The sequence below is a fragment of the Mobula birostris genome, chromosome 4 (assembly GCF_030028105.1).
Source record: "Mobula birostris isolate sMobBir1 chromosome 4, sMobBir1.hap1, whole genome shotgun sequence".
In the NCBI taxonomy this organism is placed as follows: Eukaryota; Metazoa; Chordata; class Chondrichthyes; order Myliobatiformes; family Myliobatidae; genus Mobula; species Mobula birostris.
In genome coordinates this window covers 98,400,236-98,425,196 of record NC_092373.1, presented here as the reverse complement: position 1 = coordinate 98,425,196, position 24,961 = coordinate 98,400,236, and positions in this window count along the sequence as shown.

Genomic DNA, 24,961 nt, shown 5'->3' with positions numbered 1-24,961 from the left:
CCACACAGTCCGTGCTGACCATGGTGTCTACCAATCTAGTCCCGATTTTGTGTTTGGCCCATATCCCTCAAAGCCCTACCCTGCATTTACCTGTCCAGGTATTTCTTGGAGCTGCCTCACCCACTTCCTTTAGCAGGTTGTTCCATGTATTCATTTGCCATTCAATTCCTTCTGGAATTTACCTCCTCTGACTCTAAATCCCATCATTTTGGCTGCCTCTACCCTAGGTACCATTCACCTTATCAATTTTCCTCATGATATATAAAACTCTGCAAAGACACTCCTCGTTCTCCTAGCATCCTTGCTACTCTTCTTAAACAATGGAACAACCTTAACCACCTTCCAGACTTTGGGAATTTCACTAGCAGCTAATGATGAACTAAATATCTCTGCAAAGGCCTCGGCAATTTCTCTTCTAGCCTACCACAAAGTATGAGGATATACGCAGTCAGGCCTGGCACTTTGGAACATATAACAGTTAATATCCTTGTGGGAAGGTTTGCTCGTGATGCGGGGGCGGGGTGTGGGTCAGTTTAAACTCAGGTTGCAGGGGAATGGGAACCAGAGCAGATTGTGGAGCAGTTATGGGGGAAGATATTAAACGCCACATATAAAGCCAAAAATTGAATGGTGGGACTAGTATTCTGAGCTGTGTTTATTTCAATCAAGGAGTATTGTATGACAAGCAGGTGAGATTAGGACATGGATCTGCATGTGGAATTATGACATTGTAGCCATTAGTGAGACTCAGTTACAGGAGGGCAGGACTGGTAGCTCCATGTTTCAAGGTTCTGTTGTTTAAGATGGGTGGCCCTGAGGAATAAAAACGAGATGACTATGTTAATGCAATTATATTATAGACCGCTGAACAGTCCATGGGGTCTAGAGGAGCAAATTTGTAGGGAGTCACAGACTGTTGCAAGAAACATAAGGTTGTGATAATAGGTGATTTTAACTTTCCACATATTGACTGGGACTCCCATACTGTAAAAACGATTGATGGGACAGAGTTTGTCAAATATGTTAGGTTCAGCCGTGATAAAATGGTGGAGCAGACTCGATGGGCCAAATGGCCTAATTCAGCTCCTATATCTTATGGTTTTATGGAATCCCTGATTCCTACCACATTACTTGACTTTACCCTTCCCTGTCGAGCCTCAGACCCGGCCAAAGTTTAACCAGCCTGGCTGCTGCGCTTGTGATCTGATGGGCCTTCCCCACCAGACGCGGTAGAGCGGGAGGGATTGAGGGGGAGGCATGGCATCACTAGTCAGGGAGAATGCCGTGGCAGTGCTCAGAAAGGACAGACTGGAGAGCTTGTCGATTGAAGCTATATGGGTGGCCCTGAGGAATAAAAAAAGGGATGACCATCACTTGATGCTAAGGGGAATAGCTTCAGTGGAACCCTGCACTGACTTCAATATCCCTTTACCTCTTCTGGAGGTCACCCATCTACTGTCTAAAGCTTTGCACTGGGTGTGACCACCTCTTCGAAAGTCTCATCTATAATTATCTTCAGCCTGAATGATCCTGAGTACATCCATCTCCAGATCTAAATCAGTGACCCGGTCAGTCAAGTGCTGAGGTTGGGTGCACTTCATGCAGATGTAGTCATCGGGGAAATAGTCAAGTGTTCTGGATTCTCACATCTGAAAGGAGGAGCATTCCATCCTGACTACACGACACCAGAAGAGAAAAAGGCTTGCTGCTTTTTAACTGTGCCTTCGCCTGTTCACGCTACAGGGAGTTAGGACAGAGTGCAGGGAGTTAGGAAGGAAGTTGAGAAGCAGGACTGCAAAGGTAGTGTTCGTGGGATTATTGCCTATACCACATGACAGTGAGTATAGGAATAGAATGAGGTGGAGGATAAATGCGTGGCTGAGGGATTGGAGCGGGGGCAGGGATTCAGATTTCTGGATCATTGGGACCTCTTTTGGTGCAGGTGTGACCTGTACAAAAAGGACGGGTAGCACTTGAATTGCAGGGGGATCAATTCCCTGGCCGGGAGGTTCGCTAAGGCTACTGGGGAGAGTTTAAATGAGATTTGTTGGGGGGTGGGAACGGAACAGAAGAGACTGGGGAAGAGGCGGTTGGCTCACAAATAGAGAAAGCTTGGAGATAGTGCGTGAGAGAGGATAGGCAGGTGACGTCCATCTTTTCTGCAGCTGTGACACTATCTCTGATCAACAGTGCCACACCCCCACCTCTCTTGCCTCCCTCCCTGTCCTTTCTGAAACATCTAAAACCCAGCACCTGAAGTCACCATTCCTGTCCCTGAGCCATCCAAGTCTCTGTAATGGCCACCACATCCTAACTCCAAGTGCTGATCCACGCTCTAAGCTCATCCGCTTTGTTCACAATACTCCTTGCGTACAGTAGACACATCTCAAACCGACCGTCTGAGCGCGTCCCTTCTCTATGTTTGACATAAGCCAAACTGCGTATCTTCAAAAACACCACATCCCTACCGTGAATCATGGTGATGGTTGTATCGTGCTGTGGGGATGCTTCACTGCCACAGGTCCTGGAAGGCTTGTGAAGGTAGAGGGTAAAATGAATGCAGTAAAATACAGGGAAATTCTGGAGAAAAACCTGATGCAGTCTGCAAAAGAACTGTGACTTGGGAGAAGATTTGTTCTCCCGCAAGACAATGACCCCAAGCATAAAGCCAAAGCTACACAGGAATGGCTTAAAAACAACGAAGTTAATGTCCTAGAGGGGCCAAGTCAGAGTCCAGACCTCAATCCAATGGAGAATTTGTGGCTGGACTTGAAAAGGGCTATTCACTCACAATCCCCTTGCAATCTGACAGAGCTTGAGCAGTTTTGTAAAGAAGAATGAGGGAATAAATGCAGTGTCCAGATGTGCAAAGCTGATAGAGACCTCCCCACACAGACTCAAGGCTGTAATTGCTGATAAAGGTGCATCTACTAAATACTGACTGGAAGGGGGTGAAAATTTATGCAATCAATTAGTTTGTGTTTAATAATTGTAATAAATTTAGACCAATTTGTAGAAATTTATTTTCACTTTGACATGAAAATGTCCTTTTCTGCTGATCAGTGTCAATAAAGCCAAATTAAATCCACTGTGATTCAATGTTGTAAAGCAATAAAAGATGAAAACTTCTGGGGGGTGGGTGGTAGATAATTTTTATAGGAACTGTATGTCTGTAGTTATACTACAACTTTATAACAGTCTGCCTAGGCCACATCTGGAATATTGTATTCAGTTCTATTTGCCCCGATATAGAAAGAGTGTAAAGGCCATGGCGGTTTACAAGAATGCTGTCTGGAATAGAAGGTATATGCAAGAAGGAAAAATAGGATAGGCATGGTTTTTTTCTGGAGCAGCAGAGGTGAGGGACCACCTGATAAGATTCTAACATGGATAGTCAGCTGGCATCTTTTTTTCCAGGGTTTAAATGTCAAATACTAGAGGGCAGATATTTAAGTTCAGAGGGAACAAGTTTAAAGGGAATGTATCGGGCAAGTTGTATATTTTAGTCGGGATGGTGGGTGGATACATACAGCAGAGTTGTTTACAAGGCTCTTGGGTACATTGATATGCAGTGAATTGTGCAGTTAGAATTGGCATCATGTTCAACATTGGTATCATGGGTGGAAGGACTTGTTCCTGATCTGTACTGTTCTATGCTCAGCACCTCTACCCATTATCAGGTCTTGTGGAGCTTGAGGAGCAATGCTGGCATTCACTGAGCATGAGGAGGAAGGGAAAGTGGAACAAGGGAATGGAAAAGATTGATAGGAAGGCAGAAGCAGGAGGTAAGCTGGACTGAGGGCAAGAGAAAGAGGAGGGGAGGAGAAAAGGGGTGAAGGAGGAGAAACAGAAAATGTAGGAGAGAAAGTGGGGTGAGGTGGATGGAGAAAAGAAGGTGGAGAGAAGAAGGGTGAGGTGGAGGAGGTCTAAATGAGGCCAGGAGGAAGAGGATGAGAAGGACAAGGTAGAGATGGTCAGGAGAGGAGGAGACCAATGACTTATCCTGCCTGCAGCAAACTCCTGGCCCAGCTGAGTAGGCTGGATTGAAGACATAAATTTCAGATGGAGAGAAATCTGGCATTCACTTTCGGGGACTCTGCAGCTTATGTTGTGTGTATTATTTTTGTTTCCAATTATGTGCAAAATTTGTCCTCAGTCTCTATTGTGTGTGAATTTCCAAGCATTCTGTTGCTTTTTTTGTTTCTCTGTGGGTGCTTGCAGGAAAATGAATCTCACAGAAGTATATGGTACAGAATGTAATTTTATAATAAATTTAACTTCGAAAATTTGAACTTAGAAATTTAATCAGGTCTTTGGTTTTGCTAATGTTGAGAGTGAGGTTGTTGTGGCACCACTCAAGTAGATTTTCAATCACCCTTCTGAGGTTGTATGTAATATATATCCTTTGGTAGTAAGTTTACTTTGCCCTTTGACATTGCAGGCATAGAGAGAGAGGATTGTGAGTCTGTTCCTGAGGAGGAAGACCTCAGATCTGTCTGCTATGGAGGATGAGACGACAGATGAAGCTGCATGGAAAGTCACCTGCGAAGATGCCAAGAAAGTAAACAAACAAAGTATGGGAGTGTAGTTGGGGGTGGGTTTGCAACTCTTTCAGGATTAGGCAGACTCTAGAGCCTCTTGTTTCATAGTCATAGTCATACTTTATTGATCCCGGGGGAAATTGGTTTTCATTACAGTTGCACCATAAATAATAAATAGTAATAGAACCATAAATATTTAAATAGTAATATGTATTATGCCAGTAAATTATGAAATAAGTCCAAGACCAGCCTATTGGCTCAGGGTGTCTGACCCTCCAAGGGAGGAGTTGTAAAGTTTGATGGCCACAGGCAGGAATGACTTCCTATGATGCTCAGTGCTGCATCTCGGTGGAATGAGTCTCTGGCTGAATGTACTCCTGTGCCCAACCAGTACATTATGTAGTGGATGGGAGACATTGACCAAGATGGCATGCAACTTAGGCAGCATCCTCTTTTCAGACACCACCGTGAGAGAGTCCAGTTCCATCCCCACAATATCACTGGCCTTACGAATGAGTTTGTTGATTCTGTTGGTGTCTGCTACCCTCAGCCTGCTGCCCCAGCACACAACAGCAAACATGATAGCACTGGCCACCACAGACTCATAGAACATCCTCAGCATCGTCCGGCAGATGTTAAAGGACCTCAGTCTCCTCAAGAAATAGAGACGGCTCTGACCCTTCTTGTAGACAGCCTCAGTGTTCTTTGACCAGTCCAGTTTATTGTCAATTCGTATCCCCGGGTATTTGTAATCCTCCACCATGTCCACACTGCCCCCCTGGATGGAAACAGGGGTCACCAGTACCTGAGCTTTCCTCAGGTCTACCACCAGCTCCTTAGGCTTTTTCACATTAAGCTGCAGATAATTCTGCTCACACCATGTGACAAAGTTTCGTACCGTAGCCCTGTACTCAGCCTCATCTCCCTTGCTGATGCATCCAACTATGGCAGAGTCATCCGAAAACTTCTGAAGATGACAAGACTCTGTGCAGTAGTTGAAGTCCGAGGTGTAAATGGTGAAGAGAAAGGGAGGTTGAAAGTGATCACACATCGTAGCGCCAGACACTCATCCCACAAGGCAAGAGCGAGTGACACAGTGTTCTACTTCTATTGGGATGCAGCTGGGAGTCATCCATTGCCTTTGTTCTTCACTGGAGTCTCAGACAGCCCCAATAACAGCTCTACTTACCATAACCCAGGAGTGGACAGTGGTTCTGCAAGAACTGAGACTCTATCTTTCTGATAGAGTCAAAAGCAACAGTTGATAGTGAATATGAACACAGGCTTACAGGCTTAGATGGAGATGTGTCCTCTCTATGGCAAAGGGTGTGGAACATTGCACACCCTGTGGTAGGTTCCTCAGTGCAACAGAGGGTGTGGAACGTATGTGCTGAATGGCAGGTTCCTCTCTGCACTGTGCAGCAGTGGGTATAGTATGTTCAAGATGTTCAATTCCGGATGGTTGGTTCCTCTGTGCAACAGTGGGTGTAGTACATTACACACCAAATGATTGGTTCCTCTGTGCAACAGTGGGTGTAGTACATTAGATACCAAATGGTAGGTTTCTCTCTTCAGCAGTAGATGTAGTATATTGCAAGACAAATGGTTGCTTTCTCTGTTCAGCAATGGATATTGTACATTGTAATACAAATGGTTGAGTTCTCTGTTCAGCAGTGGGTGTAATAAAGTTACCTGCCAAATGGTTGGTTCCTCTGTCAGGGAGGAAATGAAGAGGAGGTACTCACACATAATCAGTTCTTTCTTTCCACCGCTTGTACACACCACTCCAATAGGTATCTAGATTTTTGTTCTTCAGCCCAAGGTGACTGATACTTTACACTTTATTGTCGCCAAACAATTGATACTAGAACGCAGAATCATCACAGCGATATTTGATTCTGCGCTTTGCGCTCCCTGGAGTACAAATCAATAGTAAATATTAAAAATTTAAATTATAAATCATAAATAGAAAATAGAAAAGGGAAGGTAAGGTAGTCCAAAAAAAACCGAGGGGCAGGTCCGGATATTTGGAGGGTACGGCCCAGATCCGGGTCAGGATCCGTTCAGCAGTCTTATCACAGTTGGAAAGAAGCTGTTTCCAAATCTGGTTGTATGAGTCTTCAAGCTCCTGAACCTTCTTCCGGAGGGAAGAGGGATGAAAAGTGTGTTGGCTGGATGGGTTGTGTCCTTGATTATCCTGGCAGCACTCCTCCGACAGCGTGCGGTGTAAAGTGAGTCCAAGGACGGAAGATTGGTTTGTGTGATGTGCCGGGCTGTGTTCACAATCTTCTGCAGCTTCTTTCAGTCTTGGACAGGACAACTTCCATACCAGGTTGTGATGCACCCTAGAAGAATGCTTTCTACGGTGCATCTATAAAAATTAGTGAGGGTTTTAGGGGACAGGCCAAATTTCTTTAGTTTTCTCAGGAAGTAAAGGCACTGGTGGGACTCCTTGGCAGTGGACTCTGCTTGGTTGGACCAAGTCAGGTCATTTGTGATATTGACCCCGAGTAACTTAAAGCTTTTGACCTGTTCCACTTGCGCACCACCGATGTAAATGGGGTTGTGCAGTCCGCTACTCCTTCTGAAGTCAACAACCAATTCCTTCATCTTGCTGACGTTGAGGGATAAGTTATTGTCTTCACACCATGCCACCAGGTTCGAAGATAATCAGCCTTCTCAGGGTCAGAGGCCTTTGTTTATAATGACCTTCTGCAGTCCAGGGTAGAGTAGAGTAGCCTTCCAGCAGCCTGACTATGCCAAAGGTGTGGAGCTGAGACCACTGCTTAGAGGCATAATCAGAGAAAGTGATGATGCCAGACCTTCATATGGAGCTGAGTCAGACATTTCTGCAAAGTTATATGGAGACAGTAAATATATGAATTCTAGAGTTATGGGCATTATCAGTCATAACCAGTGCATGGTGTCAAAGCAATTGCAGGTGTCCCCCGCTTTTCGAACGTTTGCTTTACAAAACCTCACTGTTATGAAAGACTTACATTAGTACCCTGTTTTCACTAACAGAAGGTGTTTTCACTGTTACGAGAAAAGCAGCGCGCAAAAAATGGCGGCATGCGAAAAAAAAATGCTGGCGTGCGGAAAAAAAAAGCAGCGCGCGCCCCGAGCAGCCAAGCTTCCCCCGGAACTGCATTCTAGCCGCCATTGCTTAAACACGTGCTTTATCTCGATTTATTTTGTACATCCGTTAGCAAGATGAGTTTGAAGGTATCGGAAAAGCCAAAAAGAGCTCGTAAGGGTGTTACACTTAGCGTAAAATTAGACATAATTAAGCGTTTCAATTGTAGTGAACGAAGTAAGGACATTGTCCAAGCGCTGAACTTGCCTGCGTCCACCATTCGCACTATTTACACGCAGAGAGAAAAAATCTTGAAAGCTGCCGATGTTACCGTTGGTTCTGCTCATAGCAAAGTGGTCTCTCTTAGTCGGCAACACACATCAAATTTGCTGGTGAACGCAGCAGGCCAGGCAGCATCTCTAGGAAGAGGTACAGTCGACGTTTCAGGCCGAGACCCTTCGTCAGGACTAACTGAAGGAAGAGTGAGTAAGGGATTTGAAAGTGGGAGGGGGAAGGGGAGATCCAAAATGATAGGAGAAGACAGGAGGGGGAGGGATGGAACCAAGAGCTGGACAGGTGATAGGCAAAAGGGATATGAGAGGATCATGGGACAGGAGGCCTAGGGAGAAAGGCAAGGAGGGCGGGGGGGACCCAGAGGATGAGCAAGGGGTATATTCAGAGGGAGAAAAAGAAGAGTGAGAGAAAGAATGTGTGTATAAAAATAAGTAACAGATGGGGTACGAGGGGGAGGTGGGGCATTAGCGAAGTCGATGTTCATGCCATCAGGTTGGAGGCTACCCAGACGGAATATAAGGTGTTGTTCCTCCAACCTGAGCGTGGCTTCATCTTTACAGTAGAGGAAGCTGTGGATAGACATGTCAGAATGGGAATGGGATGTGGAATTAAAATGTGTGGCCATGTGACAGCAACAAACCAATTACTAGTTGGTTTCCTCACATTCTGCTTTCATGCTTTGAGACATCCTTGCCATTTCAGGGTCATCTACTTGTTTTGTGCATATTGGCAAAAGTCCATTCTGCTAGCTACTCTGTAGCATTTGTTTGATATGTAACATTTTTCCCCAAAGACAATTATTATTGCTTTTAATGAGCTTGCCATGTGACTAATTTACTATCAAAAGTTGCAATGGTGTTTGCTGAAGAAAGTTTCAGAAGAATACTCTTTAAAGAAAGTTACAATGAGGAAGCAAGCTGGTTCTTTTAGTCATTTCACGTTAATATTTAAAATAGCCAATGTAAAGCTCCTTACAGTGTAAATAAGGAAGATACTGAGACATAGAACATACAGATTAGTGTAAGTCCTTCAGCTTATCATGATGTGCTGACCTTTTAACCTACTCCAAGATCAATCTAACCCTTCCCTCCTACATAGCCTTCTATGGAAATAACACCATCACTTCACTGACAATCACACTGGTGCTCCACGGGGATGTGTGCATAGTCTACTCTCTCTATAACCATGACTGTGTGGCTAAGCATAGCTCAAATGCCATCTATGAATTTGCTGATAATTCAACCATTGTTAGCAGAATTTCAGATGGTGACGAAAGGGCATACAGGAGTGAAATACACCAATTAGTGGAGTGGTGTCACATCAACAACCTTGCACTCAATTTCAGCAAGACCAAAGAGCTGATTATGGACTTCGGGAAGGATAAAATTAGGGAACACAAAACAATCCTCATACAAGGATGAGAATTGAATTGACTTTATTTCTTACATCCTTCACATACATGAGTAAAAATCTTTACACTACGTCTCCATCTAAATGTGTGTAGCCCCCGGTAAGCCTCAGGCTTGCTCAGCTCACTTCTGTATAGGGGGAGCAGCCTTTGGCCCCGCCAAACTGGGTAACCAAGTTTGTGTAGATGCTGTGTGATGTACCCCACCAACGCCAAATAACAGACAGTACATCATATGCGATTAAATGATTACACTTTATAAGTATTTCTTGGTGATGTGTTATTAGAAACAAATACAGTAAAGGCACCAAGTCAGTAACTCTATCAGTTCTGTGCACAAATAATTCATTGGAGCTCTTACAGAACCAGGTCTCCCTTTCCTCCAGTCGATGTCCTCCGAACTCTGCTGATCCTCGAATAGGACCACCCTCGGTAGTCGACCAAACGCTCCACACGAGTCTGTCCTCGTCTCCTCTCCTCGCCGAAGACCCTGGGCCTCGACTTCCGCACGGGGTCCGTTCCGTCATCCAGCTTACAGCATCTCTCTCATCACATCTCCTCTCTCTGTCCCCATCATGCCTTCTGCCCCAAACCCACGAAAACAATAGCTTACAGACACACAAGAAAGAATAACATCTATCCCAATTAGTTAGCAAATGAATACAATTCTCATTATCAGTAATTATAACCCAAACAAGCTGCTGCCGTTAACTCAGTGGTTAATATTACAGAGTAGCCATTTTGTTAGCCTTAGCAGTAACATAAAAGAAGAAACCCCTTACATGTGCAATGTGCAATAATAGTAATTTATAATAAATAGAACTGTCAATGTAATATAGAGTACACTCAAATCAGCGCGAGTTCATCAGTCTGATGGCCTGGTGGAAGAAGCTGTTCCGGGACCTGTTGGTCCTGGCTTTTATGCTGCGGCACTGTTTCCCGGATGGTAGCAGCTGGAATAGATTGTGATTGGGATGGTTTGGGTCCCCAATGATCCTATCTACACACCTGTCCCTGTAAATGTCCTGAATCATGGGAAGTTCACAACTATAGATGTGCCGGGCTGTCCGCACCATTCTCTGCAGAGTCCAGTGTTTAAGGGAGGTACGGTCCCCTTACCAGGTACTGATGTAGCCAGTCAGGATGCTCTCAATTGTGCTCCTGTGGAAGGTTCTTAGGATTTTGGGGCCCATACCAAACTTCCTCAACCGTTTGAGGTGAAAGAGCCACTGTTTTGCCTTTTTCCACTGCATAGCTGATGTGCACAGACCACGTGAGGTCCTCGGTGATGTGGATGCCAAGGAACTTGAAGCTGTTTACTCTCTCAACCCCAGATCCATTGACAACAATAGGGGTTAGCCCGTCTCTATTCTTCTGTAATCCACAATCAGCTCCTTTGTTTTTGCGACATTGAGGGAGAGGTTGTTTTCTTGACACCACTGTGTCAGACAGATGACTTCTTCCCCGTAGGCCACCTCGTTATTGTTTGAGATAAGGCCAATCAATGTAGTGTCATCGGGAAATTTAATTAGCAGATTGTAGCTGGGGTGGCAATACAGTCATGGATATACAGGGAGTAAAGGAGGGGACTCAGTACGCAGCCCTGAGGGGCTCCTGTATTGAGAGTCAGAGGGTTGGAGGTGAGGGAGCCCACTCTTACAAACTGCTGGCGATCTGACAGGAAGTCCAAGATCCAGCTGCACAAGGCAGCTGAATAAGCAATTTCAAGTTTCTGGGTGTCAGTATCTCTGAGAACCTAACCCAGATGTAATACATTGATGCAGCTATTAAGAAAGCAAGACAGTGGCTATGTTTCATTAAGAGTTTGAGGAGATTTGGTTTGTCAACTAAAACACTCAGAAACTTCTACAAATGTACTGTGGAGTGCATTCTGACAGGCTGCCTCTCTCTGTGGTATGGTGGGTTGGGGGCTACTGCACAAGATCAAAATGAGTTGCAGAAGCTTATAAGATTAGTCACCTCCATGGACAGTCTGTAGTATCCAAGACATCTTCAAGGAGTGGCGCCTCAGAAAGGCGACATCCATTATTAAGGATGCCTACCACCCAGCATAAGCCCTCTTCATACTGTTACCATCAGGAAGGAGGTACAGAATTGTAAAGGCACATACTCAGTGATTCAGGAACAGCTTTTTCCCCTCTACCATCCGATTTCTAAATGGACATTGAACGCATGAACACTACCTCACTACTTTTTTAAATTAATTTGTGTGTGTGTGTGTGTATATGTATATATATATATATACACACTTAATTTATCATGTATTTCATTGTACTACCGTCGTAAAGTTGCAGGTGATACTAAATCTTAATCTGATTCTGATTTTACATGGTGCTAAAAATACCACAAGCTGTGGATTTTGACTTTAGATGCTGTGGATGATTTGGGATTCTGAAAGCTATGCATTATTTCTCCCAATACAGATAACACTTAGGGTGTGTGTCAGAAGAAAGCAGGTTGTGTGTTTCAATGAGAGAGTGCACGATGGAACAGAAGGAAGGCAGTTCAATTAAAACAGTACAGTCACATGCTGCCTGTGTAGACTGCCTCTGTGATGTGATGGATCCTAATAGTTAAGAAATCCATCACCTGCAAAGCATATGTTTAAGCCAACAATGTCATGTTTCTAACCTGTAAGTATTCCAGTTGAGCAGGTGAATGATAGACATGATTGGAATTTTTCAATTATTTCAATGCAGATAATTATTTATCAACACTTCTTTATCAGACATTATTCATGTGGTTGGTTAGTCTGACATTACTGAACACTGCTAATGGGCCACAGCAGACACAGGTCTGGGGATATGGTCACCAGACAACATTGCCCCAGTTCCCATGAAGTAATAGAAATGCAGATGTCACAGTGAAGGTGTTTAATAATGTCTACAGAAGATTAGCTCATTGGAGTTTGTCTCCATAGAATATCCTGAAACCCTCAACCTGAGGACACTCAAAGCAGCTGCGCAGGTTGACTCTGTGGTTAAGAAAGCATACGGTGCATTGGCTTTCATCAATCATAGATTTGAGTTTAAGAGTCGAGGTGGAATGTTGCAGCTATATAGGACCCTGGTCAGATCCCACTTGGAGTACTGTGCTCAGTTCTGGTCGCCTCACTATAGGAAGCATGCGAGGGCACAGTTTTAAGGTGCTTGGAAGTAGGTACAGAGGAGATATCAGGGGTAAGAGAGTGGTGAGTGCGTGGAATGGGCTGCCGGTGATGGTGGTGGAGGCAGATACGATAGGGATTTTTAAGAGACTCCTGGACAGGTACATGGAGGTCAGAAAAATAGAGGGCTATAAGTAACCCTAGGTAATTTCTAAGGTAAGGATATGTTCGGCACAGCTTTGTGGGCCGATGGGCCTGTATTGTGCTGTAGGTTTTCTATGTTTCTAAGATGCACCACTGCCATATCTGGCAATACCCAGTCCTAGACATGGAGACAGAGATTTGTTTTTCTGGAAGTGGCAGAGGCTGAAGGGAGACCTGAATAATGTATGTGCAATTAATTGAGGCATGGATAGGGGAAGAAATCAGAAATGTCTCCCCTTGGCAGAGGTGTAATTGACCAAAGGTGCAGGCAAAGAGATGAGGCTCAAACAGAGAATGTACATTGTTGTGTTTCACCATAGAAAATATTGATTTCTGATACACAACACTAAAAGAGAAGATGACATCAGAAAATTTCCAGGTTCTGAACAAAAATTATGCCCAATCAATGACTGATAGCTGAACCTTCAGACTGCAGCTAGCTCTCCAGGTGAATTTAAGCAACATTCAACACAAGCTGGTATGCCAGAACTGAAAAAAACATCCCGGCTGTGTCCAATGACTGATTTCAGCAGAGTAATGTCATAGTTTACAAAAGCTACCCTAACCCTGAGTCTAGTTATAGTAGTAACCCTGTCACCAGTGTTTCATTGTTCTCCCTCTGACTTAGCTTCACTTCTATTTCTTATGTAAATTAACTTTACCCATTTTTCCATCTTAGATAACTTAGAATAAATAATTAAAATAATTTAATCTGAGGTCTTTTGGAGGGCATAGGTGCTTTCAGGAATTGATATTTTATATTTAATGAATCATTGGTGGGATGAGGAAGTACATAATGAGCAGAGTGGCAGGACAAGGGCTGATTCCAGTCAATGGCACACTCCACTAGTGCTCAAGACACAGATTCCAAGTGATTAGCCAGTTTTAGGGGTACGGATCGCTGAATCAATGGGAGTGAATAATAAGGCCACAATTTGCTAAATACTGTGATGATATTTACAAGCTGCATAGAGATTAATTCTTAAGCAGCTTTTGGCTCATATGCAAAGCATAATGTAATATAACCAAACACCATAAAGATGTTGCAAAGTATATTGAGTGCAAATATCAGGTGGGGGGAGGAGTGGTATAAGGCCATGAGCCACAGGAGCAGAATTAGGCCATTCAGCCCATCGAGTCTGCTCTGCCATTTCATCATGGCTGATCCCGGATCCCATTCAACCCCATACTCCTGCCTTCTCACCATATCCTTTGATGCCACAACCAATCATGAATCTATCAACTTCTGCTTTAAATATACCCATGGACTTTGCCTTCACAGTGGTATGTGGGAGAGCATTCCACAGATTCATCACTCTTTAACTAAAAAAACTCCTCCTTCTGTTCTAAGAAGTCACCCCTCAGTTTTGAGGCTATGCCCTCTAGTTCTGGATGCCCCCACCAGAGGGAACATCCTTTCCATATCCACCCTATCTAGTCCTTTCAAAACTCTGTAAGTTTCAATGCGATCCCTCCGCATTCTTCTAAATTCCAGTGAGTACAGGCCCAAAGCTGCCAAACACCCCTCATATGTTAACCCCTTCATTCCTGGAATCATCCTCGTGAACCTCCTCTGGACTCTCTCCAATCACAATACATCTTTTCTATGATAGGGGCCCAATACTGTTGACAATGCTCCATGTGTGGGCTGACTAGTGTCTTATAAAGCTTCAGCATTATCGCCTTGTTTTTTTTTATTCTATTCCTCATGAAATAAATGCCAACATTACATTTGCCTTCTTTAACACAGACGCAACCTGTGAATTAAGCTTCTGGGAGTCTTCCACGAGACTCCTAAGTTCCTTTGCACCTCTGATATTTGAATCTTCTTCCCATTTAGATAATAGTCTGCACTATAGTTCCTTTCACAAAAACGCATTATCATACATTTCCCAACACTGTATTCCATCTGCTACTTTTATGCCCATTCTTCCAATTTGTCCAAATCCTGTTGCAATCGCATTGCTTCCTCAGCAGCACCTACCCCTCCACCTATCTTAGTATCATCTCAAACTTCGCAACAAAGCTACCAATTCCATTATTTACATCATTGACAAACAATGTGAAAAGTGGTGGCCCCAATCCTGACCCCTAAGGACCACCACTAGTCACTGGCAGCCAACCAGAAAAGGCCCCCTTTATTCGCACTCGCTGCCTCCTACCTGTCAGCCATTCCTCTATCCATGCCAGTATATTTCCTGTAACACCATAGGATTTTATCTTGTTAAGCAGCCTTGTGTGAGGTGCTTTATCAAATGCCTTCTAAAAATCTTAGTAAATGACATCAACTACCTCTCCTTTGTCTGTCTTGCTTGTTACTTCCTTGAAAAATTGTAACAGATTTATCAGGCAAGATTTCTCATCACAGAAACCATGCTGACTTTGACTTATTTTTATAAGTAGTCTCCAAGTACCTCAAAACCTCATCCTTAATGGACTCCAGAACTTTCCCAACCTGTGAGATTTGGCTAACTGGCCCATTATTCTTCTCTTTTGTCTTCCTTCTTTCTTAAAGAGTGGAGGGACATTTGTAATTTTCCAATCCTCGGGATCCATGACAGAATCAAGTGATTCTTGAAAGATCATGACCAATGCATCCGTTATCAACCTCTCTCAGGACTCTGGGATGTAGTTCTTCTGGTCCAGGTGACTTATCCACCTTAAAACCTTTGATCTTACTTAGAACTTTTTCCTTTGTAATAGCAATGACACTCACGGATCCCTGGCATACAGCTAGTGTCTTCCACAGTAAAAATTGAATCAAAGTATTTATTAAGTTCATCTGCCATTTCTTTGTCCCCCATTATTACCTCACCAGCGTCATTTTCCAGTGGTCCAATATCAACTCTCACCTTTTTATTCTTTATATAACTGAAAAAACTTTTAGTATCTTGCTTTATATTATTGGCTAGTTTTCCCTCATATTTCAACTTTCTCCCTTCTTATAGCTTTTTTAGTTGTGTTTTGTTGGATTTATAAAACTTCCCAATCATCAAACTTCCTACTCACATTTGCTACCTTAAGTACCCTTTCCTTTGCTTTTATGCAATCCTCAACTTCCCTTGTCTGCCACGGTTGCTTACCCTTGCCACTTGAGAACAACTTCTTCTGTAGGACATATTTATCCTGCATCTTGTGAACTATTCCCAGAAACTTCAGCCACCTCTGTTCCCAGCTAGTACCCCTCTTCAATCAACCTGGGCAAACTCTAATTTCCTTTATTCCGTTGTGATACTGATACATGTGACTTAGACTTTCCCCTCTCAAATTGTAGTATGAATTCAATCATATTATGATCACTGCCTCCTAAGAGTTCCTTTATGTTAAGCTGGCGAATAAGATCTGGGTTATTACACAACACTTAAATCTAAGATAGCCTTTCCCCAAATAGGCTCAAGCACAAGCTGCTCTAAAAACCATCAACAAATTCACTTTCTTGCCATCTGACACTAACTTTGTGACAAGAATACACATAAATTAAGATGTAGCTGTCCTGTGCTGGCACCAGTGGGATCAGCAGTTGGTCTGCCACCTGTCTTCAAGAGAGAGAGAGATAAGGAAAACAATGGAGCAGCATTTGGAGATGTTAATGAAGGAAGGAGAGCTGTCAAGAGCGGCTCCCCCTTTGAACCCCGAACTGTTTGAAGTGATGGACAGGCGATACCCCAGCAGGGGGATAAAAAGGGACAGGTTCGCTAAGGCAGGACACACACACGACACCCGAGGTAACAAGACCCTGGAAGCGGTGCGTCTCTCACAAGTCGGTGGGAAGTTTTGGAAAGGCACGATCGGCGGGAACCTGGTGTGTATCCACCCTTGCCTGGGTGCCAGGTTCACCGCAGAGAAACGATCGTATCTGGAAACGGAGGGGTCATGGTCGGTGACCTCAGATGACATCACAAAGGACTCGCCCGAAAGCTGACTGCGAAGGTCTGTGTGGAAGTCGTCTTGAATATTCATTCGTTTTGCTCTCTGTCTCCTTCCCCCCACTGTCCATCGCCACGGCAGCCATTACTGCAAACTGAACTGAACTAAGTTGAACTGAACTTTGCGTCACTTTGAAACTGGTCATTTACCCCTAGACAACGATAGAGCTTGATTGATCCTGTTATCTTCATTCTGTGTACATGTGTGTTTATCATTGCTGAACTGTTGCATTCCTTATCCTTTTGATTAGAGTACTGTGTTGCTTGTTTCTTTAATAAAACTTTCTTAGTTCTAGTAATCCAGACTCCAACTGAGTGATCCATTTCTGCTGGTCTGGCAACGCAGTTACGGGGTATGTAACACCTTATTTCCCCAAGCCCCTTCCATATTGATGTCCCCCATTACACTTGTGACATTACCCTTATTACAGGCCCTTTTCAGCTCCCTTTGCAATCTCAACCACATATCTTGGCTACTGTTTGGAGGCCTATGTATGATTTACACAACGTTTTTTTTCTACCCTTGCAGTTTCTGAACTCCACCCACAAAGATTCAACATTTTTTGGCCCAATGTCACCTCTTTCTAAAGGTGTAATTCCACCTCTCACCAATAGAGCCTCACCACTGCCTGTCCTTTCGATACAAAGTATATCCTTAGATTTTAAACTCCCAACTATGACCTCTTTCAGCCACAACTCTAATGCCCATAACGTCATAATGACCAATCTCTAATTGTGCCGTGAGTTCATCCACCTTATTCTGAATGCTTCATGCGTTTAAATATAGCACCCTCAGTCCTGCATTCTTCATCTTACTGAATTTTGTCTCTGTAGTACAATTTAACTCTTTGCTATATCTGCGGTTGTACCCAATCATTGGCTTGTCCTTCCTTACATATCAGTGGGTTAAGTCAGGTCCCGAGGTCAATTGGGAAGTATTGAGGTCTAGGTGTGCATGGTCAAGGAGGGGTTATGAATTGCAAAGAATAAGACCATTTCTGAGGTGGTAGGAAGGTTTTCACTGTGGCTGAACATCCTAAGGTCATAGTGTCTTAGAACACAGAAAAAGGCTTTCGGTCTAACCCTTCCATGCCCTGACTTTGTTGCCCAGGGAGCTAGTCCTCTGTGCCTGCATATAACTATCTAAACCACTCCTATCCATATACTTATATAGTTGGCTTTCAAATGTTGCTAGTGTGTTCACCTTATTTTATTTAAGTATTGTCAGCACTGGTCTCTCATGGACAAACTCTGCTTTGCGTGGGGAGATCCTCTTTAACAATGGCAGACACAATTTCAAGCACTGTAAACCATTCCTGACCTACAGCCTGTGTGGCCTAATTGTGTATTGATCATAATCCCAGACATAGATGCATGCAGCCTGGGCTTCACTGTGTATGAACAGTCTTTGACCCAGCCTTTGAAACTATTAGAAGCAATCTGCCTCTTTTCAATCTTTAGTTATCCTAAGGGGTTATATTTTCACACCAAATTTCCATGAGCTATGCAGATGGAGCTCCTAAGGGTGGAAAGAGCTAGAGATGAATTGGAGATCTGATCCCGGGGTTTTGTGCTGATGTTTAGATACCATGTGAAATGTATTATGGACCAAATGGAAGTCAGCTGCAGAAAGTTCATTGTGATGTCAGCGGCACAGCACAATGGTGTTGTGTGACTCAGGGGAAGGTACACTGAGAGATTCAATCTTAACAAAACTCCAAGCAGACATCTCAAGGGGATATACAAACTGAAATCTCCAGACCAGGATACAAGTCCAGATCCTGGCTCTCGACAGAATGTTTAGATCAAGATTACAATCACCGTAGATTCTGTGGAGATTATAATCTATGCAGTCCACAGTTAAACTGCTCATCAGGTAAGGATGATATACCCTACTGTAGTTTAAGTTGGCACATGTAACCAGCAGCTGCTCCTAGTTTCTCTTACTCAGATGAATGGTCATTTCCTCATGGCGAGTGATCATGTCTGAAATGTTAAACGAAGTGCCCCGTCACAATATATTGGAAGTATTCTCAAAGTCCTTCCCAGGTGGAGAGAAAACAGTGATTTTTTTTGTCAAGTGAACCAAAGGACAGCCATTCTCACATGGCAGAGGGGAACTAATGTTCTTAATAAGTTCTTGATAAGTTAGGGCGTGAAAGGTTATGGGGAAAGGCAGGAGAAAGGGGTTGAGAGGGAAATGGATCAGCCGTGATAAAATGGCAAAGCAGACTTGAATTCTGATCCTGTGTCTTATGGTCTACCCCAGAGATGTTTTAGAAACATAGAAAACCTAAAGCACAATACAGGTCCTTCAACCCATAATGTTATGCCAAACATGTATGTACTTTAGAAATTACCTAGGGTTACCCATAGCCCTCTATTTTTCTAAGCTCCATATACCAATCTAGGAGTCACTTAAAGAACTCTATTGTATCTGCCTCCACCATCGTTGCTAGCAGCCCATTCCACACACTCACCACTCTTTGCATGAAAAACTTACTCCTGACATCTCCTCTGTACCTACTTCCAAGCACATTAAGACTGTGCCCTCTCATGTTAGCCATTTCAGCTCTCGGAAAAAGCCTCTGACTATCCACATGATCAATGCCTCTTATCATCTTAAACACCTCTATCAGGTCACCTCTCATCCTCTGAGGCTGCAAGGAGAAAAGGCCAAGTTCACTCAACCTATTCTCATAAGGCATGCTCCCCAATCCAGGTAACATCATTGTAAATCTTCTGTGCACCCTTTCTATAGTTTCCACATCCTTCCTGTAGTGAAGTGACCAGAAAAGAGCAGAGTACTCCTAGTGGGATCTGACTAGGGTCCAATACAGCTGTAATGTTACCGCTTGGCTCTTAAACTCAATCCCACGGTTGAAGGAGGCCAATGCACCCTATGCCGCCTTAACCACAGAGTCAACCTGAGTGTTGAGCTTTGAGTGACCTGTGGACTTGGACCCCAAGATCCCTCTGATACTCCACACTGCCAAGGGTCTTACCATTAATACTATATCCTGCCATCGTATTTGACCTACCAAAATGAACCACCTCACACTTATCTGGGTTGAACTCCATCTGCCACTTCTCAGCCCAGTTTTGCATCCTATTGATGTCCCACTGAAATCTCTGACAGCCCTCTACACTATGCACAACACCCCCAACCTTTGTGTCACAGGCAAATTTACTAACCCATCCCTCCACTTCCTCATCCAAGTCATCTATAAAAATCACGAAGAGGAGGGGTCCAGAACAGATCCTTGAAGCACACCACAGATCACCGACCTCCATGCAGAATATGACCTGTCTAGAACCACTCTTTGCCTTCTGTGAGCAAGCCAATTCTGGATCCACAAAGCAATGTCCCCTTGGATCCTATGCCTCCTTACTGTCTCAATAAGGCTTGCATGGGGTACCTTATCAAATGCCTTGCTTTAATCCATATACACTACATCTACGGCACTACCTTCATCAATGTGTTTAGTCACATCTTCAAAAAAATTCAATCAGGCTCGTAAGGTACGATCTGCCCTTGACAAAGCCATGCTGACTATTCGGAGTCATATTATGCTTCTCCAAATGTTCATATATCCTGCCTCTCAGGATCTTTTCCATCAACTTACCAAGAAAACTCTCTGGTCTAGAATTTCCTGGGCTATCTCTACTCCCTTTCTTGAATAAGAGAACAACATCTGCAACCCTCCAATCTTCTGGAACCCCTCCCATCCCTCAGCAATCTCCTCCCTCGCCCACCCCCACCTCCCCCACAGTAGCCTGGGGTACATCTCATTCCAGTCCCGGGACTTATCCAACTTGATGCTTTCTAAAAGCTCCAGCACATCCTGTTTCTTAATGTCTATATGCTCAAGCTTTTCAATCAGCTTTAAGTCATCCATACAATTGACGAGATCCTTTTCTGTAGTGAATACCAAACCAAAGTATTCTGTTATCTCCTCTGGTTCCGTACACACATTTCCACTGTCACACTTGATTGGTCCTATCCTCTTACGTCTTATCCTCTTGCTCTTCACATACTTGGAGAATGTCTTGGGGTTTTCCTTAATCCTGCTCACCAAGGTTTTTTTAATAAGAAACCTCAGACAGTGAACATTAATAACAACTCTTCTTACTGACCTTCAGCATAGGTCTACCTCAAGGCTGTTGCTTAGACCCCTGTTCTACATTACTGTGTGACTAAGCACAATGAAATTTCATTTAAGAAGTTGGCCAAAACATCACTGGTCTTGAACTAAACACAGATGGTGATGAGTTAGCTCAACAGAGCAAGACAGGGCCCCTCACTGAATGCTGCTGCAACAATGACTTCTTGCTCAACATCAGTAAAACTCAAGAGCTGATTATTGATTTAAGACCATAAGTTATAGGAGCAGAATTAGGTCAGTTGGCCCATCAAGTCTCCTCTGCCATTTCATCCATTACTGCTAAATTTTTCCTCTCAGCCCCAATCTCCTGCTTTCTCCCCATATCCCTTCATGCCCTGACAAATCAAGAATCTACCAGGACTTCAGGAAAGGAACGTTTCTTGACACAATATATAGATAAGTCTACTAGAGGTGAGGCTGTACTTGATCTGGTATCGTGAAATGAACCTGGTAAGGTGTCAGATCTGTCAGTCGGAGAGCATTTTGGAGATAGTGATCACAATTCTATCTCCTTTACCATAGTATTGGAGAGGGATAGGAACAGATAAGTTAGGAAAGCGTTTAATTGGAGTAAGGGGAAATATGAGGCTATCAGGCAGCAACTTGGAAGCCTACATTGGGAACAGATGTTCTCGGGGAAATGTACGGAAGAAATGTGGCAAACGTTCAGGGGATATTTGTGTGGTGTTCTACATATGTACGCTCCAATGAGACAGGGAAAGGATAGTAGGGTAGAGGTAAATCTAGTCAAGAAGAAAAGAAGAGCTTACAAAAGGTTCAAAAAACTAGGTAATGTTAGAGATCTAGAAGATTATAAGGCTAGCAGGAAGAAGCTTAAGAAAGAAATTAGTAGAGCCTGAAAGGGCCACGAGAAGGCCTTGGCGGACAGGATTAAGGAAAATCCTAAGGCATTCTACAAGTATGTGAAGAGCAAGAGGATAAGACATGCGAAATTAGGACCAATCAAGTGTGACGGTGGAAAAGTGTGTATGGAACCGGAGGAGATAGCAGAGGTACTTAAAGAATACTTTGCTTCAGTATTCACTAGGGAAAAGGATCTTGGCAATTGTAGGGACTGAAAAGCTTGCGCATGTAGATGGAGAGGTTCCAGAGGATTGGAGGGTTGCAGATGTTGTTCCCTTATTCAAGAAAGGGAGTAGAGATAGACCAGGAAATTATAGACCAGTGAGTCTTACTTCAGCGGTTGGTAAGTTGATGGAGAAGATCCTGAGAGGCAGGACTTATGAACATTTGGAGAGGCATAATATGATTAGGAATAGTCAGCATGGCTTTGTAAAAGGCAGGTCGTGCCTTACGAGCCTGATTGAATCTTTTGAAGATGTGACTAAACACATTGATGAAGGTAGAGAAGTGGATGTAGTGTATATGGTTTTCAGCAAGGCTTTTGATAAGGTACCCCGTGCAAGGCTTATTGAGAAGGTAAGGAGATATGGGATCCAAGGGGACATTGCTTTGTAGATCCAGAACTGGCTTGCCCACAGAAGGCAAAAATGGTTGTTGAATCATATTCTGCATAGAGGTCGGTGACTAGTCGTGTGCCTCAGGGGTCTACTCTTCATGATTTTTATAAATGACCTGGATGAGGAAGTGGAGGGATGGGTTAGTGAATTTGCTGATGATACAAAGGTTGGGGGTATTGTGGATAGTGTGGAGGGCTGTCAGAGGTTACAGCGGGACATTGATGGGATGCAAAACTGGGCTGAGAAGTGGCAGATGGAGTTCAACGTAGTTAAGTGTGAGGTGGTTCATTTTGGTAGGTCAAATATGATGACAATGTAGTATTAATGGTAAGACTGTTGGCAGTGTGGGGGAATCAGAGGGGTCTTGGGGTCTGAGTCCATAGGAATTTCAAAGCTGCTGCGCAGGTTGACTCTGTGGCTAAGAAGGCATACGGTGCATTGGCCTTCATCAATCATGGGATTCAGTTTAGGAGCCGAGAGGTAATGCTGCAGCTATATAGGACCCTGGTCAGACCCCGCTTGGAGTACTGTGCTCAGTTCTGGTCACCTCACTACAGGAAGTATGTGGAAACCATAGAAAGGAAGCAGAGGAGATTTACAAAGATGTTGCCTGGATTGGGGAGCATGCCTTACGAGAATAGGTTGAGTGAACTCGGCATTTTCTTCTTGGAGCGACGGAGGATGAGAGGTGACCTGATAGAGGTGTATAAGGTGATGAGAGGCATTGATTGCATGGATAGTCAGTGGCTTTTTCGCAGGGCTGAAATGGCTAGCATGAGAGGGCACAGTTTTAAGGTGCTTGGAAGTAGGTATAGAGGAGATGTCAGGGCAAAGTTTTTTTTACACAGAGAGGTGAATGCGTAGAATGGGCTGCAGGCGATGTTGGTGGAGGCGGATATGATAGGGTCTTTTAAGAGACTCCTGGATAGGTACATGGAGCTTCGAAAAATAGAGGGCTATGGGTAAGCCTAGGTAATTTCTAAGGTAAGGACATGTTTGGCACATCTTTGTGGGCTGAAGGGCCTGTATTGTGCTGTAGGTTTTCTGTGTTTCTATGACAAACATGTGCCAGTAAACATTGAGGGATCAGTAGTGGAGAGATACATCATCATAACCATGATGTGCTGTGTTTATCATAGTCTTTTCCTTGACCATGATTGTTCTTGGCAAATTGTTCCTCAGAAGTGGTTTGCCATTGCCTTTGTCTGGGCAGTATCTTAACAAGAGGGGTGACTCAACTATTGTCAATACTCTTCAGAGATTGTCTGCCTGGCATCAGTGGCCACAGAACAAGAACATGATAGGCACTAGCTGTTTATACGAACATCCACCACCTGCTCCCATGGCTTCACATGATCAGGGGGCTAAGCTATACCTCGCTCAAGAAAGATCTGCAGGCTACGGCATAAAGGAGCGCTTTGTATCTCCTTTGGTAGAGACATATCTCCACCCCGCTACCCCGAGAGAGACAGCAGCTATAAACTCCTGGTCATTAGAATCAGAATCAGATTCAGTTTTAATATAACTGGCATTTAAGAACATAAGAAATAGGAGCAGGAGTTGGCCATCTGGCCGGTCGAGCCTGCTCCGCCATTCAATGAAATTATGACTGATCCGGTCAGGAACTCAGCTCTACCTACCTGCCTTTTCCCCAAAACCTTTAATTCCCCCTACTATGCAGTAATTTATCCAACTTTGTCCTAGGTATATTTACTGAGGTAGCTGCCAATGCTTCATTGGTCAGAGAATTCCACAAATCACCACCATCGAGGTAAAGCAGTTCCTCCTCATCTCTATCCTAAATTTACTCTCCCGAATCTAGAGGCTATGTTCCTTAGTTTTAGTCTCACCTACCAGTGGAAACAACTTTCCTGCCTCTATCTTATCTATCCCTTTCATAATTTTATATGTTTCTATAAGATACCCTCTCATCCTTCTGAATTTCAGCGAGTGCAGTCCCAGGTGACTCGATCTCTCCTCATAGTTTAACCCCCTCATCTCTGGAATCAACCTGGTGAACCTCCTCTGCACCACCTTCAAAGCCAGTATATCCTTCTTCAAGTAAGGAGACCAGAACTGCATGCAGTACTTCAGGTGTGGCCTCACCAGTACCCTGTGCAGTTGTAGCATAACCTCCCTGCTCTTAAATTCAGTCCCTCCAGCAATGAAGGCCAACATTCCATTTGCCTTCTTGATAGCCTGATACATCTGCAAATCAACCTTTTGTGATTCATGCACGAGCATTCTCAAGTCCCTCTGAACAGCAGCATGCTGCAATTTTTTACCATTTAAATAATAATCTGTTCTTTCATTTTTTCTTCCAAAGTGGGTGACCTCGCATTTACCAACATTGTACTCCAATTGCCAGACCCTTGCCCACTCACTTAACCTATCTATAACTCTCTGCAGACTCTCCGTATCCTCCGCACAATTTACTTTTCCACTCAATTTAGTATCATCAGCAAACTTCGATACACTACTCTTGGTCCCCTCTTCCAGATCGTTAATGTAAATCGTGAGCAGGTGTGGGTCCAGCACCGACCCCTGCATTACACTGTTTACCACTGATTGCCAACCAGATTAACACCCATGTATCCCAACTCTCTGCTTCTATTAGTTAACCAGTTCTCTATCCATGTTAATCATTCACAACTCGATGCAACCTTATCTTAAGGAGGTCTTTTATGTGGCACCTTATTGAGCACTTCCTAGAAATCTAAGTAAATAACGTCCATCTG